A 19,152-nucleotide genomic window follows, 5' to 3' on the forward strand; every position below is an offset into this window, starting at 1 on the left:
CATGGCTAGCAGAGCACTGGTGGCATCCCGTAACTGTGCCAATGATGGTACATTTGAAATGAAGAAATGTGACCTTCATGGGTAGTAAGAGGGCCCTCTTATCACAACAGTGCTCGGTAGTGAAGAGAGACTCAGACTCTACGGGATGATACAGACTGTTTGCCAATGGAATCAAACAGAAAGTTATTTGTGGTTTTTGTTACTTATGTAATGTCAAGAAGATTGTGGGGGACTTGAGGTCGTGATAAATATCATAGATCATCTCATCACCGCTTACTGGGCTCATGGCTTTAGCTTTACTTGTGGACTTTCTGTCCTAGAAATTTGTAGAGTTTACAGGACAAAGAGAAGGTTGTGCTAAAGGAAAAGTAGGATTAATACACATGTACACTAAGACCTTCTACAGGGATCAGGGCATTGTCAGAGCTCAGGTTCCCCTGAGCACTGGTCTGGCCTGTAAGTACAGTTACCACTCAGTATCCAAGGGGGATTGGTTCCAGGACTCCCATGGATACCAAAATCCTCAGATGCTCAAGTCCCTTATATAAAATAGCATTGTATTTGCATATAACCCTATGCACATCCTCCCATATACTTTAAATCATCTCTAGATTACTCATAATACCTCATACAATGTAAATGCTATGTAAATAGTTGCCGGTGCATGGAAAATTCAATTTTTGCTTTTTGGAACTTTCTGGAATTTTTTTCCCAAACATTTTCAATCTGCAGTTGGTTGAATTGGTGGATGCAGAGCTCATGGATAGGGAGGGCCAATTGTATAATGGAAAAAATGAGGTCTGTTTTACTTTATATTTGAAGCATACAATATGGCAACTTTGTGGAAATGACCATTTATTTTCATCTGTGAGAAAAACCACTGTGGAATGGAAACATCTGTTTAGAGAGCAGCAGCCATCACTGATTACTACAAGAAAGGCAGTTTTCTTCCTGGGCTTAGGTCAGATGGAATGGATGCTCTATGTGTCCAGGAGGCAACAAAGATTGCAGCTGCCTATTACAGATCTGTATAGGGGATCATACTGATAGAGCTGCAGACTCAACATTATGAAGGACACAGTATGCATGATCTTGGAGCCAGTTACTATACACAAGAAGAAATACAAGAAGTAAGAAGAGTGACCCTATTATGCTTCTCCGAGATAGAATAGCACACAGCAATACTGCCAGTGTTGAAGAATGAAAGGAAACTGATGTTGGAGTGAAGAAAGAAATTGAGAGCACAGTCTAGTTTGCTACAGTTGATCCCAAACCACCTTTAGAAGAGCTAGGCCATCACTTCTATTACAGTGATCCACCTTTTGAAGTTTATGGATCAAGTGAATCATTTAAAGGAAGACTGCAGGGACTTCCCTGGTGGTCCAGTGTTTAAGACTCCATGTTCCCAGTGTAGGGGGCCCGGGTTTGATCCCTGGTCAGGGAACTAGATCCCACATGCCACAACTAAGAGTCCACGTGCCACAACTAAGAGTCCGCATGCCACAAATAAGAGCCTGCATGCCACAGCGAAGATCCCGTGTGGTGCAACTATGACCCGGAGCAGAATGAATGAATGAATGAATGAATGAATGAATGAATGAATGAATAAATAAATAAATAAATAAATAAATAAAGGAACACTGTAAATTTACTATTATGCCTTCAACAGAACATTCAATGGTCAACTTCAAGAAACTTTGTGTTCTCAACTTTAAAAGAAATAAAACCCATCAAACAAACAAACAGTTTGTAAACGTGTTTATGCTACTCTACAAAATTAAGTTTAAAAAGATGGGAGAAAAATTTAATGGGTTCCAAAATTCCAGTGGTACAGTGAAAAGTACATCTTCTTCCCCATGTCCCACAGTTTCCCAATTTCCCTCCACAGAAGCAAATATGTTACTAGTCTCTTCTATAAGAAAAAATGAAATTTTTAAAAACTGAAACAAATCGACAAACACAAAAGACAATTCAAAATGTTTAAAGGAAAAGTTCATAAACTCTTACATTCAGAAAGAAAAATATGGAGGGAGAAATAGGAACACTTTGTAATTAACGTGAACCAAGTAGCAGAAGATACGAAAAGTATAGGCTGGGGGAATTTGGAAGCATTGAGTTAAATCTATGGGGAGACAGAATAAGATATTAGACATGTAGGAGAGGAACTCTCTCATATCTATACTTACACAAACAACTCATCCTAAAATAAAATCCAATTCCGAAGTCAGGCAGAGATTTTTCCCTCTTGTGTCAGTGAGTCACAAAGCTGTCTCAAGCTGATTTTACCTATCAAGCCAGAAGACATACCACTCTCTTGTTATGAGGACTATAGCTAGGTATGTTTAATGAACAAGTTATTACAATTAGAGGAAAATACCTTATATTTGTTATAAGTAACAAATTGTATCACTTAACTGTGGCAGTCAAACTACTGCCTTTTGCTTCCTGGCAATGTTAACTCTACTAATTTATTCTCTAACACAGAAATAATGCCCCCCATGGTGGGCTGCCTACTGCAGTTACTCCATGTAGAAAAGGAGAGAGCTTCTGAAGATCTAAGAATAAGTGTATTAAAATACAAATTTCATCTTCATTTTGACTGCCATTATAAACTGAGGTATCACAGAGTGACTTGTTCGCAGACAAAAATTTCCCAAGCAATGGAATAGCTGAGTCACTATTCACCAAAGACTTAATTATCTCATATAGTCAGTGAAAGAAAATGATATAATATTATAAAAGTCATCTATTTTTGTAGTCTTTGTTCAGGGTTCCAAAAATGAATTTCAATATGGTTGCTGGCTCTGAAAGTGATTTTCACACTCAGATTTACCTCTTAAAACATTTGGGTACATTCTTTTTCTGGGATTAAATTAAATAACATCTATGCATCAATCGAGTTACACCAGAGGTAATGCTCCACAAACTTCTAGCTGAGTTTACAATATAACATTAACTTTTTCTAGAATGGGCAAGTCAACTGAGCTGTAACATTCCCTTGGGCTTTATGCCATTTCTCAAGTTTAAAATTGAAACATCAGCTGAAGAAAAACAGGTACAACCTAACAGCCTATGCAACTTAAATTACAGGCAGATTAAGCTGCACACATCAGCTTCAGAACAAAAAGAGTCAGAAAAAAACTAAAAAATCAAATATGAGATTTTTTACTGCTGAAATGGTCTATAAAATACTCTCATGGATGAGATAACTTAGGACCTCAAAGAAGCTGCCTGCACAAGAACACAAAACAAATAAGGCAAGCTGGGGGTGGGAGCCAGGGCCTCCAAAACATTCTATTTCACAAATCAATAGCCTCCACAATCTCAAAAGTATCTATATAGAAAACTGACTAAACTTTCAAATGACAAATTTAAGAATCACTCGACTAAAAATATTGGCAATAAATAACCTCATTAGAAAGGATCTACATACCAGTAAAAATGGTTAACATTTACTGAATTCTTACTGTGTGCCAGGCTCTATATTAAGTCCTTTACGTGTATTTAATTCACTTAATTCGCACCACTCCCCTGTGAGGTATTATTATTAACCCCACTTTAAAAACAAGAAAATTGAGGCAGAGTTTCTGGCAAATTACTTGCCAGAAGTCACCAAGCAAATAAGAACTAGGGTATGAACCCATGTAATGATCTCCTCAGCTGTAGTCCCTAACTCCCCACTTCTGACCTCCCAGCTCTTAACCATTCTACTATACTGCCTTTTAAATTTTAGTCCAATTTCTCATTTTACATATAAGGAAACTATGTCCCCAAGGAAGAGATAAAACTCAATCAAGGTTTAAAATCATTTAATAACAGTACTAGTATTAGGATGCAGGTTTCCTATTCCCATTATGCTCTCCTATTTCACACTGCGCTTTTCCTAGTTTTCTATCATCCTATTATCCTCTTCCACATTGGGCTTTTCCTATTTTCCTATCATTTTTCCTATTTCACATTGGGCTTTTCCCCTCTTCTGGTCTTTTTCAAAATTAATTTGTTTTTCTGAGTATAAAATACTTATCACTGAAGTCAAGAAAGTACAATAAAGTATAGAAGAAAATTAAAATTATTCCTCCCAGCTTCCAAGGATAATCATTGTCAACAGTTTAACTTATTTATTTATATGCATTACAAGACCAACACTCCATTTCCCTGCCCCATATGTTTAAAGAAGTTTACAGACCTACTTTACAAGTAGTTGTATATTAATTTGACTTTTTCACTTAAATCACTATTTTCCCAAGGCATTAAATATTTTTTGAATATGACTAAATGGCTACATGACATTTCATAAATTTCATTAAGATATTTAACCATAGGTCTACTGACTATATATATGGAAGACTTCTTGCAATCAATCTCTTTGATGAAACTGTTATACATACATCTTTATGCAACATATCTGTTAATATTCTTAGATTAAGTCCCTGAAAATGATATTACTGAGTTAAAGGGTATAATAATATGTAACACATATGTGCTGCTTACTATTGCCAAACTATTCTAAGTGCTTCACAGATATTAGCTTGTTTAATCCTTGCAACAACTCTGAGAGATGAAATGAATGCCCAGAGATAACAAGTGACTGGCCCAAGATCATATGGCTGAGAAAGTGGCACAGCCAGGATTCATACCCAGCTAGTCAGAATCCAGGATCCAGGCTCTTCATCATTATGCTGGACTATTTTAATTCCACACTTTTCAACCACATGATGCCAAGTCTCCTAGACATTTACTACAAATGTACAAAAATCATCTGAGGAACCTGTTTTCAGTAAGCATCTCAGGAGATTCTAAAGTTTGAAACTACTATCCTGATCTAAAAATTTTTAAATAGTACAACACCTAATAAACCCTTCTCATAAAACTACTGACAGACCACTGACAGTTTATATTGGTTGACGTTTAATATACAAATGGGAGGGCCAAGTAAGAGAACACTCAAAAATGGTTAAAATATGACCTCATGACCTGGGATTAGGCAAATGATTTCTTAGACGTGATACCAAAAGCACAAATGGTAATATAAATTAAAAATTTTAGGGTCGTTAGAATTATTTTTAAAATAAAGGATAAACTGAACTTCAAAATTTAAAAATTCTGTGCTATAAAAGACACCATAAGGACACATATTATGTGATCCCACTTATATAAGTCACCTAGAATAGGCAAATTCAGAGAGCCACAAAATAGAAATAGCAGTTATTAGAGCCTCAGGGAGAAGAGAAGAGTTATTATTTAATGGGTACAGAGTTTCTGTTCAGGATGATGGAAAAGTACTGAAAATGGAGACAGCAGAAGCAACAACTACAATCCTGCAGCCTGTGGAACAAAAACCACATTCACAGAAAGATAGACAAGATGAAAAGGCAGAGGGCTATGTACCAGATGAAGGAACAAGATAAAACCCCAGAAAAACAACTAAATGAAATGGAGATAGGCAACCTTCCACAAAAATAATTCAGAATAGTGATACTGAAGATGATCCAGGACCTCGGAAAAAGAATGGAGGCAAAGATCGAGAAGATGCAAGAAATGTTGAACAAAGATGTAGAAGAATTAAAGAACAAACAAACAGAGATGAACAATACAATAACCGAAATGAAAAATACACTAGAAGGAATCAATAGCAGAATAATTGAAGCAGAAGAACGGATGAGTGACCTGGAAGACAGAATGGTGGAATTCACTGCTGCGAAACACAATAAAGAAAAAAGAATGAAAAGAAATGAAGACAGCCTAAGAGACCTCTGGGACAACATTTAACGCAACAACATTCACATTATAGGGGTCCCAGAAGGAGAATAAAGAGAGAAAGGACCAGAGAAAATATTTGAAGAGATTATAGTCGAAAACTTCCCTAACATGGGAAAGGAAATAGCCACCCAAGTCCAGGAAGCGCAGAGAGTCCCACACAGGATAAACCCAAGGAGAAACACGCCGAGACACATGATAATCAAACTGGCAAAAATTAAAGACAAAGAAAAATTATAGAAAGCAGCAAGGGAAAAATGACAAATAACATACAAGGGAACTCCCATAAGGTTGACAGCTGATTTCGCAGCAGAAACTCTGCAAGCCAGAAGGGAGTGGCATGATATACTTAAAGTGATGGAAGGGAAGAACCTACAACCAAGATTACTCTACCCGGCAAGGATCTCATTCAGATTCGATGGAGAAATCAAAAGCTTTACAGACAAGCAAAAGCTAAGAGAATTCAGCACCACCAAACCAGCTCTACAACAAATGCTAAAGGAACTTCTCTAAGTGGGAAACACAAGAGAAGAAAAGGACCTACAAAAACAAACCCAAAACAATTAATAAAATGGTAATAGGTACATACATATCGATAATTACCTTAAAGGTGAATGGATTAAATGCTCCAACCAAAAGACACAGGCTTGCTGAATGGATACAAAAACAAGACCCATATATATGCTGTCTACAAGAGACCCACTTCAGACCTAGGGACACATACAGACTGAAAGTGAGGGGATGGAAAAAGATATTCCATGCAAATGGAAATCAAAAGAAAGCTGGAATAGCAATACTCATATCAGATAAAATAGACTTTAAAATAAAGAATGTTACAAGAGACAAGGAAGGACACTACATAATGATCAAAGGATCAATCCAAGAAGAATATATAACAATTATAAATATATATGCACCCAACATAGGAGCACCTCAATACATACGGCAACTGCTAACAGCTATAAAAGAGGAAATTGACAGTAACACAATAATAGTGGGGGACTTTAACAGCTCACTTACACCAATGGACAGATCATCCAAAATGAAAATAAATAAGGAAACAGAAGCTTTAAATGACACAATACCTCAGATAGATTTAATTGATATTTATAGGACATTCCATCCAAAAACAGCAGATTACACTGTCTTCTCAAGTGTGCACGGAACAGTCTCCAGGATACATCACATCTTGGGTCACAAATCAAGCCTCAGTAAATTTAAGAAAACTGAAATCATATCAAGCATCTTTTCTGACCACAATGCTATGAGGTTAGAAATCAACTACAGGGGAAAAAACGTAAAAAACACAAACACATGGAGGCTAAACAATACGTTACTAAATAACCAAGAGATCACTGAAGAAATCAAAGAGGAAATCAAAAAATACCTAGAGACAAATGACAATGAAAACACGACGATCCAAAACCTACGGAATGCAGCAAAAGCAGTTCTAAGAGGGAAGTTTACAGCTATACAAGCCTACCTCAAGAAACAAGAAAAGTCTCAAATAAACACTCTAACCTTACATCTAAAGGAACTAGAGAAAGAAGAACAAACAAAACCCAAAAATAGCAGAAGGAAATAAATCATAAAGATCAGAGCAGAAATAAATGAAATAGAAACAAAGAAAACAATAGCAAAGATCAATAAAACTAAAAGCTGGTTCTTTGAGAAGATAAACAAAATTGATAAACCATTAGCCAGACTCATCAAGAAAAAGAGGGAGAGGACTCAAATCAATAAAATTAGAAATGAAAAAGGAGAAGTTTCAACAGACACCACAGAAATACAAAGCATCCTAAGAGACTACTACAAGCAACTCTATGCCAATGAAATGGACAACCTGGAAGAAATGGACAAATTCTTAGAAAAGGTATAACCTTCCATGACTGAACCAGGAAGAAATAGAAAATATGAATAGACCAATCACAAGTAATGAAATTGAAACTGTAATTAAAAATCTTCCAACAAACAAAAGTCCAGGACCAGATGGCTTCACAGGTGAATTCTACCAAACATTTAGAGAAGAGCTAACACCTATCCTTCTCAAACTCTTCCAAAATCTTGCAGAGGAAGGAAAACTCCCAAACTCATTCTATGAGGCCACCATCACCCTGATACCAAAACTAGACAAAGATACTACAAAAAAACGAAATTACAGACCAATATCACTGATGAATATAGATGCAAAAATCCTCAACAAAATACTAGCAAACAGAATACAGCAACACATTACAAGGATCATACACCACGATCAAGTGGGATTTATCCCAGAGATGCAAGGATTCTTCAATATACGCAAATCAATCAATGTGATACACCATATTAACAAACTGAAGGAGAAAAACCATCTGATCATCTTAATAGATGCAGAAAAAGCTTTGGACAAAATTTAACACCCATTTATGATAAAAACCCTCCAGAAAGTGGGCAGAGAGGGAACCTACCTCAACATAATAAAGGCCATATATGACAAACCCACAGCAAACATCATTCTCAATGGTGAAAAACTGAAACCATTTCCTCTAAGATCAGGAACAAGACAAGGATGTCCACTCTCCCTGCTATTACTCAACATAGTTTTGGAAGTCCTAGCCATGGCAATCAGAGAATAAAAAGCAATAAAAGGAATACAAATTGGAAAAGAAGAAGTAAAACTGTCACTGTTTGCAGATGACATGATACTATACATAGAGTATCCTAAAGATGCCACCAGAAAACTACTAGAGCTAATCAATGAACTTGGTAAAGTTGCAGGATACAAAATTAATGCACAGAAATCTCTTGCATTCCTATACACTAATGACGAAAAATCTGAAAGAGAAAATAAGGAAACACTCCCACTTACCACTGCAACAAAAAGAATAAAATACCTAGGAATAAACCTACCTAGGGAGACAAAAGACCTGTATGCAGAAAACTATAAGACACTGATGAAAGAAATTAAAGATGATACCCAGAGATGGAGAGATATACCAAGTTCTTGGATTGGAAGAATCAACATTTTGAAAATGACTCTACTACCCAAAGCAATCTACAGATTCAATGCAATCCCTATCAAATTACCAATGGCACTTTTTACAGAACTAGAACAAAAAATCTTAAAATTTCTATGGAGACACAAAAGACCCCAAATAGCCAAAGCAGTCTTGAGGGAAAAAAACGGTGCTGGAGGAATCAGATTCCCTGACTTCAGACTATACTACAAAGCTACAGTAATCAAGATAATATGGTACTGGCACAAAAACAGAAATATAGATCAATGGAACAGGACAGAAAGCCCAGAGATAAACCCACGCACCTATGGTCAACTAATCTATGACAAAGGAGGCAAGGATATACAGTGGAGAAAAGACAGTCTTTTCAATAAGTGGTGCTGGGAAAACTGGACAGCTACATGTAAAAGAATGAAATTAGAACACTCCCTAACACCATACACAAAAATAAACTCAAATTGGATTAGAGACCTAAATGTAAGACCGGGCACTATAAAACTCTTAGAGGAAAACATAGGAAGAACACTCTTTGACATAAATCACAGCGAGATCTTTTTTGATCCACCTCCTAGAGTAATGGAAATAAAAACAAAAATAAACACATGGGGCCTAATGAAACTTAAAAACTTTTGCACAGCAAAGGAAACCATAAACAAGATGAAAAGACAACCCTCAGAATGGGAGAAAATATTTGCAAATGAATCATCAGACAAAGGATTAATCTCCAAAATATATAAACAGCTCATGGAGCTCAATATTAAAAAAACAAACGACCCAATCCAAAAATGGGCAGAAGACCTAAATAGACATTTCTCCAAAGAAGACATACAGATGGCCAAGAAGCACATGAAAATCTGCTCAGCATCACTCATTATTAGAGAAATGCAAATCCAAACTACAATGAGGCCTCACACAGTTAGAATGGGCATCATCAGAAAATCTACAAACAACAAATGCTGGAGAGGGTGTGGAGAAAAGGGAACCCTCTTGCACTGTTGCTGGGAATGTAAATTGATACAGCCACTATGGAGAACAGTATGGAGGTTCCTTAAAGAACTAAAAATAGAATTACCATATGACCCAGCAATCCCACTACTGGGCATATACCCAGAGAAAACCATAATTCAAAAAGACACATGCACCCCAATGTTCACTGCAGCACTATTTACAATAGCCAGGTCACGGAGGCAACCTAAATGCCCATTGACAGATGAATGGATAAAGAAGATGTGGTACATATGTACAATGGAATATTACTCAGCCATAAAAAGGAACGAAACTGGGTCATTTGTAGAGACGTGGATGCATCTAGAGACTGTCCTACAGAGTGAAGTAAGTCAGAAAGAGAAAAACAAATATCGTATATTAACGCATATATGTGGAACCTAGAAAAATGGTACAGATGAACCGGTTTGCAGGGCAGAAATTGAGACACAGATGTAGAGAACAAACGTACGGATACCAAGGGGGGAAAGCAGCGGGGGGTGGGGGTGGTGCTGTGAGGAATTGGGAGATTGGGATTGACATGTATACACTGATGTGTATAAAATGGATGACTGATAAGAAAAAAAAGTACTTAAAATGGATGAAGGTGATGGTTGCAATACATTGTGAATGTATTTAATACCACTTAAAATGGTAAAAATGGTAAATTTTCTGTTATGTGTATTTTACAATAATACTTTTTTAAAGGCACCATTAAGACAGTCTACAAAATGGGGAAAAATATTTGCAAATCATTCATCTGATAAAGGAATTGTATCCAGAATATACAACTCAACAATAAAAAGATAAATAATCCATTTTTTTAAACAGGGAAAGGATATGAACAGACATTTCCCCAGAAAAGTATACAAATGGCCAATAAGTACATGAAAAGATGCTCAATATTACTAGTTAGTAACTGGAGAAATACAAATCAGAAACACAGTGAGACACTTCATACTCACTGAATGGCTACAATAAAAGAGACAGATAATAAGTTTGAACAAGAAGTAGAGACACTAAACCTTCATAAATTGCTGGTGAGAATGTAAAATAGTACAGCCACTTTGGAAAACAGTTTGGCAGTTCCTCTACACAAAAACTCGTACATATATGTTCACAGTGGCATTTTTCTTTTTCTTTTTTTAATATTTATTTATTTATTTATTTGGTTGCATGGGGTCTTAGTTGCGGCAGGCGAGCTCCTTAGTTATGGCACATGGGCTCCTTAGTTGTGGCCTGTGAACTCTTAGCTGTGGCACGCGAACTCTTAGTTGCGGCATGCATGTGGGATCTAGTTCCCTGACCAGGGATCGAACCCGGGCCCCCTGCATTGGGAGCGCAGAGTCTTATCCACTGCGCCACCAGGAAAGTCCCGGCATTTTTTAATAGCCAAAAAATAGAAATGACCCAAATATCCATCAGCTGATAAATGGATAAATGAAATGTTATATATATATCCCTACAAAGGAATATTATTTGGCAATAAAAAGGTATGAAGTACCAATACATGCTACAACATGGACGAATCTTGAAAACTTAGGCTGAATGAAAGAAGCCAGGCACAAGAGGTCACATGTTGTATGATTCCATTTATATGAAATTCCCAGACAGGTAAATCTATAGAGACAAAAATTAGATTAGTGGTCAGCAGAAGCTGGGAGAAGAGGAAATGGGGAGTGACTGCTAATGGGTGCAGGGTTTCTTTTGGGGGCAACGAAAATATTCTGGAATTTAATGTGGTAATCACTGCACAATTCTGTGAATATACTAAAAACAACTGAAGTGTATCAAAAAACTAAAAATAAATTTAAAAATATTGTTAAGAAATTCATGATAAGGACATAAATTTTGAAATTAAGTGCTTAGACGTGGTAATTTAAGACTGTAAATAGGGCTTCCCTGGTGGCACAGTGGTTAGGAATCCATCTGCTAATGCAGAGGACACGGGTTCGAGCCCTGGTCCGGGAAAATCCCACATGTCATGAGCAACTAAGCCCGTGCGCCACAACTACCGAGCCTGTGCTCTAGAGCCCACGATCCACAACTACTGAGCCTGCATGCCACAACTACTGAAGCCCACGTGCCTAGAGCCCGTGCTCAGCAACAAGAGAAGTCACTGCAGTGAGAAGCCTGTGCACCGCAACAAAGAGTAGCCCCCGCTCACCGCAACTAGAGAAAGCCTGTGTGCAGCAATGAAGACCCAATGAGGCCAAAAAAATAAATTAATTAATTTAAAAAAAAAAAAAAAGACTGTAAGTATATGAATTTTGAGAGAGAATGGGGCGTGGAATCTAAAGGATAAAGTCTTTTTTTTTTAAATATTTTATTTATTTTTTTATTTTATTTACTTATGGCTGTGTTGGGTCTTCGTTTCTGTGTGAGGGCTTTCTCCAGTTGCGGCAAGTGGGGGCCATTCTTCATCGTGGTGCGCGGGCCTCTCACTATCGCGGCCTCTCCTGTTGCGGAGCACAGGCTCCAGACGCGCAGGCTCAGCAATTGTGGCTCACGGGCCCAGTCGCTCCGCGGCATGTGGGATCCTCCCAGACCAGGGCGCGAACCCGTGTCCCCTGCATTGGCAGGCAGATTCTCAACCACTGCGCCACCAGGGAAGCCCAAAGATAAAGTCTTTATGGAAACCATAAACAATGGAAACAAAGACGGAAATGTCAAAACTGTCAAAAAAGTCAAAAAAATTAAGAGCTAGGAAAGTATGTGTCATGCAAACAAAAGTTTGAAAAGTTCTATTAAAATTCACACTGAGGAAAATGGAAAAGTAAGTTTCAGAGTAGGGAGAAAACAACCAAAACAAAATCATTCAATGACTCATCTAAAGAGATTCCCTGATGACTTTAAAAAAAAAACAATCTAACTTAGTACATAAAAAACAAGGTTAAGAAAATACACATACAGTCTAAATTTATAAAATTGAAGGCGATATGGACAGATTTCACCAAGTGTAGAGCACTAGCAATTGAGGGCAAAACTGAAATTTAACCAGAATACTTTGGATACATATTAACAGTATTGCTTTTACACAGCAAATTTATAGGACAAGATGAACTGAACTATGTTGGATTCCCTGTCAGTAAATCAAGCACTCCCTTTTGTCCTAAATAGACTGAGGTGATGATGAAAAACTGATGATGGCACACTGCATGCCAGAATGTCAGCTCCATGGGGGCAGGGACTTTGTTTTGTTTAACTAGAACAATGCTTAGCACACAGGAAGAACTCAATAATATTGGCTAAATGAATCAACAGCACTTTGAAATCTAGAGAATACTGTGTATATGTTTTAGGAATTCCCATCTAGATTAGGGAATTCTTCACATCTAGAAATGGAATTTTAATGAAGAGCCAGAGATAACTGAGCTCTAAAACTAGAGTTTCAGGGAAGAAAAGAATTTTCCTTGAAATACCACACTGACTGGAGGCAGGTAAGAAGCCTACATAATTTGCTTGTGCTGTTAAACGCTTAAACATAATCATAAATTTCTTTTATTTTTTACATTGCCAGTATAATGAAAAACATAAATGAGCCCACACAATTCTAAAGAGTTAACTTTTTAAATGGTAAAAATAACTATATACGCTTAGAATTCATCATGGTCAAGTTATAGGAACACACAATACAGAAGATAAAAACCCCTAAAGACAAAGATATGATTTAAGTAAAATATAATAGATAAAGCCACTATCTAAGAGATCAAAGCAGAAAATATAAAACTTAACTGTTAAAATCTATTCAATGCTAACTAAACTTAGAATGATGAACACAGAAAGAAAACAAAATCCTCCAGCTTAAAGGAATTCAATTCACGATAATAGAGAAGAAAAAACTAGTAGACAGTGATAAACACCATAACAACGATAAGAACAATTTCTAACAATGCCTGATTCAGCTAATTTACTTATAAATTTACATGGAGGATCAAAAAAAGACACATCTTCAGATGGGAAAAGACACATACTATAATTTCACTCATATGTGGAATATAAAAAACAAAATAAATGAACAAACCGAACAAAAACAAACATGTAGATGCAGAGAACAGAGTAGTGGTTACCAAAGAGGAAAGGGGGAGTGAAATGGATAAAGGGGGTCAACTGTACGCTGTATGGTGACAGATGGAAACTGAATTTTTGGTGGTGAGCACAATGTAGTATACATATAAGTAAAAATATAATGTTGTACACGCAAAATATATAATGTTATTAACCAAATTACCTCAATTTTTAAAAAGACACATCTTATTTTAAAACATTACATGTATAAGAAGTTTCTATACCTGTCACATAAATAGTAAAATCAATACCAACGAAACAAATGGTGTTTTTTAATAAAAATATCACTAAGAAGGTTGCATTTAAATATTTAATCAACACAATTATTACAAAATTTTGTTCTTTAAATCAAAGTACTCTATTGTTAGAATAATGACAAATATCACTAGTTAGTTCATTTCACCTCACCTCTCTTTTTAAAAAAGATACTCGTGGTCAATAGACATGCAATTAAAGCTGTAGTTCAAGTTCAAACAACTCCCTCTGAACACACTAAAAAGACAGCCCATAAAACATCCTGTTATATTTCTCACATTTGAATACTGTCTTAGATTTACCTCTACTAAGAATTTTATTTGAATCTAAAATATCAAGCAAATTTTGGGACTTCCCTAGTGGTCCAGTGGTAAAGAATCCACCTTCCAATGCAGGGGATGCGGGCTTGATCTCTGGTTGGGGAACTAAGATCCCACATGCTGCAGGGCAAGTAAGCCCGAGCGCCACAACTACTGAGCTCACGCGCCTCAACTAGAGAGCCCGCGTGCAGCAAACTACAGAGCCCAGGTGCTCTGGAACTGGCACGCCACAACTAGAGAAGAGAAAACTCGCACACCACAACTAGAGAGAAGCCCATGCGCTGCAACAAAAGATCCCACAAGCTGCAATGAAGATCCCATGTGCCGCAACTAAGACCCAACGCAGCCAAAAAATTAAAAAATAAGAAAAAAATTTTTTAAATACCAAAAAAAAAACAAGCAAATTTTGAGATGAAATGTTGTTTTGCTTTCCATTAATAAATAGGTATGTCTTTAAATCAGTTTCAACTCTAAAGTTTAGTAAAGAACATAAACTGGTTCAAGTATCAGAGATTTCTATTACTAAAACTAATTTTAGAGTATTTAATCTGAGCAAACTTGATGCTATGTAAAAAAGCTTAAGCAATTTTTGGCACTTTCTGTTGATACAGGAGTTCACTTGATAGTTTTCTGAAAATTATGCTGCAAATACTGAACTTTTAAATAGTCATAAACCAGAAAATTAATCATACCTTAACTTTTTTGTTCATTCTCAAATTGTTTTTCAAGATCCTGAGAGATTTACGCTCTGTTTCAGGCACATTATCTTAGTAGCAAAGCCGAATTTACACTAAGGAAGTGACAGTGCAGATTTTGGGTTTTGACATACATGCTTTACAATAGAAAACATTGTGCAAGTAAAAAAGTACTAATGTTGAGAACTACAACATATGCTAAATAAAATGGTACATTTTTTAAAAGTAAGACTGCTGCTATATACTTATACTGGGCCAAAATTCCTAAAAGGCTATTCCTCCAAAATCTCCTTCTTCCCCTACCCCCTGCTCAAAATAACTTTTTCCATCCTAGAACTCGTAAAATGTATTTAAAATACATATTTCAGTACATCTTTATTATCTTTCCATTAATGGATATAACTCTCTGAAACTGAAAATATTTTATTTGACCCCTTTGCTCCAAAGCAACTTAATTATGTTTTTCCATTAAATATATTTATTTATTTATTATTATTATTATTTTTGGCTGCATTGGGTCTTCGTTGCTGCACACGGGCTTTCTCTAGTTGCGGAGAGCGGGGGCTACTCTTGGTTGTGGTGCGTGGGCTTCTCATTGAGGTGGCTTCTCTTGTTGCGGAGCATGGGCTCTAGGCACGTGGGCTTCAGTAGTTGTGGCTCGTGGGCTCTGGAGCACAGGCTCAGTAGTTGTGGCACACGGGCTTAGCTGCTCCAAGGCACGTGGGATCTTCCTGGACCAGGGCTCAAACCCATGTCCCCTGCATTGGCAGGCGGATTCTTAACCACTGAGCCACCAGGGAAGTCCCGTTAATTTTAAATATAAATGTTTAAAATACACTCTAAATTTAATGGAGGGCCTTAATCCATTGTCAGTGAGCTTCCATACCCACCACTCCACTGAACAGCCCTCAAGTCACTGATGAGACTACTACCTGACAAATCCAAGGACTGCTTTCAGCTCTTAAAAGGTGACATGAGTATTTTCTCAAAAACTCTTCCCTGCCTTGTACCTCACAAATCCAATCTTTCCTGGTCCTCCTACTTCCCTGGTTGTCCCTTCCAACTCTCTTTTCTTTTTCCCTCACAGCAGTTCAAATGTTGATCATCCCCAGGGTTCTTTCCTAGCTTCTACTTTTCTAGATATGTACAAACCTCCCTGGGCGTGTATTTCCTACAGCCTTCACTATATCGGGTAGTGACTCCCAAATCTGTCTCACTCCATCCAGATGATTTGGTTGCACTCTGGGAATTTGTCTCTAACTGATCTTTCTACTATATCACTCTACTGGGTCTCCTTGCCTCTGAGCACAATTCCAGTGTCTTTCACATTGTCACTAAGACTGCTGCTCTAAAAACAAAAGTGTAATTCTATTACTTAAAATCTTTTGGCACTCCTCACCACTTGTCCTAAAGGAAAAAGGAGCATGACATTAAAATCCCTCACAACCTCATCCTGAACTATCTTTTCTGCCTCATCTTCTATTCCTCACCTAAATGATATCACACAAAATCAGTTTCTCAAACAAGCCAACTATTTTTATTCCTATCAGTACTAATAAAACGATCACTCATGCTGCCTAAAATGTACTTTCCCCTCATTTGCATGCTAAAACCTGCTCTTCTTTTAAGATTTGTTTCAGATATCACCTCTGGAGAAGCCATTCCCTCCTTCATTGCCTTCTCAATTGGTCATTCCATCCTCAACATTTCTACTGCAGTTCATTTGAATAGTATCTCTCTAAGCAATTATTTCACTGAATTGTAATTTTTTGTAGACATGTCCACTTACACAGAATCTCTAAAAACAGGTGTTATATCTTTTCACCCCTTTATCCCTGTCAGCTAGCAAACATGCCATAGTAGATGCTTAATAAAAAGATGTCCAATAAGCAAATGCTATGTAATTATGTTGCTCTCTATTTTAAATACTCTAATGTTTTACAGATGGCCAACAGGCACATGAAAAGATGCTCAACATCACTAATCATCACAGAAACACAAATCAAAACCACAATGAGGTATCACTTCACACCTGTCAGAATAGCTATCATCAAAAAGACCACAAATAATAAATGTGACAAGGATGTGGAGAAAAGGGAACCCTTGTACACCATTGGTGGGAATGTAAATTGGTGGTCACTATGTAAAACAGTATGGAGGTTCCTCAAAAAACTAAAAATAGAACTACCATATGATCCAGCAATTCCACTCCTGGGTATATAGCCAAAGAAAATGAAAACACTAAATCAAAAAGATACTTGCACCCCAACGTTCACAACAGCATTATTTATAATAGCCAAAATATGGAAGCAACCTAAGTGTCCATCAACAGATACACACACACACACACACATACACACACACACACTGGAATACCACTCAGTCATAAAAAGAATGAAAAATTTTCCATTTGCAACAACATGAATGGACCTAGAGGTTATTGTGCTTACAGAAATAAGTCAAAGAAAGACAAATACTGTATGTTATCACTTACATGTGGAATCTAAAAAATAAAACAAGCCAATTAATGTAACAAACAGAAACAGACTCACAGATATAGAGAACTAACGGTTACCAATGGGAAAGGTGAGGGGAGAAGGGCAAAATTGGGGTAGAGGATTAAGAGGTACAAACTATCAATATTACGTATAAAATAAATAAGCTTCAAGGACATATTGTACAACACAGGAAATAGAGCCAATATTTTATAATAACTTTGAGTGGAGTTGAATCTATAAAGAATTTGAATCAATATATCATACACCTGAAACTAACATAATACTGTAAATCAACTATATCTCAATAATAAATAAATAAATACTCTAATGTTTGACCCTATGAACTAATATATCCCAGTGTTTTATTTTAAAATATGATCAATACAGATTCAGTCCATGACAAGGCAGATAAACTGGCAAGATAAAGTTGATGAATAGATGTCTGGGAAAAAAACATCACTTATGACTAAACCCCATAACTCAATGCCAGAGTTATTCACAAAAGATACTAAGTACTGTATCAACGATATAGACTTCTCTCATAAAAAGGAGATCGCTACTTCAAATTATAATTTCTTTAGGCCTTAATTTTCTCTTCTCTGAAAGAGATACAAACCATTTACCATATGGATATTAGAATACTCAAAAGAGACTAGAAAACTTTATTTTTGCTAAAATGCATTCTTCTTTGACAGCTCCCAAGGCTGTATAATTTTCACTGAGTTGGGAAGTAAGCTGAGTGTAGCAGAACGGATGACAGTACTCAATTATTCCACTGATTTTTCCTAAATGAATATTAATTACACTTCCCTGCCCAATTATGTCATGTTTGGCCATATGACTTGCTTTGGCCAATGAAATGTGAGTGGAAGTGACATGTACCACTTCTGGGCAGAAACTTTAACTGTACTTCCATGGCTCTGAATAGCTCTTCTCCTTCTAATACCTACTACCAGAACATGTATGTCCCAGACAGGAGTTGCTCCTTCAGCCTGAATTCCAGAAAGGAGAATGACTGTGGATGGAGCTGCCATCTACCTAAGTATTTAACACAAGCAAGAAATAAATCTTTATTGTTATAAGGCACTGAGCTCTTCGGGTTGTTTATTACCACAGTATAACTAGCATAAATTAATCAACACACTGAATCAGCTGTTCTTCCTCTATAATATAATACACAGGCATATGACACTATAAGATATTATACTAAAGGTTTTTTATTGTCTTATGCAAATAGACTTATGATTTTAAGAAGGCAGACACTTCTTTTTTCATCTCTAGCACCTGGTAGTAGAAGACTGATAAATTTGACTGATAGTTTGCTGAAAGAACTATAGAAGTACCCATTATGTATTTTCCAACAAATGAAGCTACATAGTTACTGAAAATTTTTAAAATGTAATACAAAAATAACTTGTTTAAAAAAAAAAGCTGAAGAAATCAAAATAACTTATACTGTAAAGAAAAGTTGAAGAGATCTGATGACCATCTATTACCTGATCTTAGGTAAGATATCTTAACATTATTCTAAAAGGTTTCGACAATATATTTATCAAAGATTTCAATAATACCAGTTTAC

General features: G+C 36.5%; 1 protein-coding gene and 1 pseudogene across 38 annotated transcripts in view; one reads left to right on the plus strand and one right to left on the minus strand.

Moving 5' to 3' along the window:
• SLMAP (sarcolemma associated protein) overlaps positions 1–19,152 on the minus strand; it is a 149,499-nt gene that overhangs the window by 110,895 nt on the left and 19,452 nt on the right. The window lies entirely within an intron of this gene.
• Positions 2–1,393, plus strand: LOC137773234 (pyruvate dehydrogenase E1 component subunit alpha, somatic form, mitochondrial-like; annotated as a pseudogene).

This window comes from Eschrichtius robustus, chromosome 12, assembly GCF_028021215.1.
Source record: "Eschrichtius robustus isolate mEscRob2 chromosome 12, mEscRob2.pri, whole genome shotgun sequence".
NCBI classification, from domain to species: Eukaryota; Metazoa; Chordata; class Mammalia; order Artiodactyla; family Eschrichtiidae; genus Eschrichtius; species Eschrichtius robustus.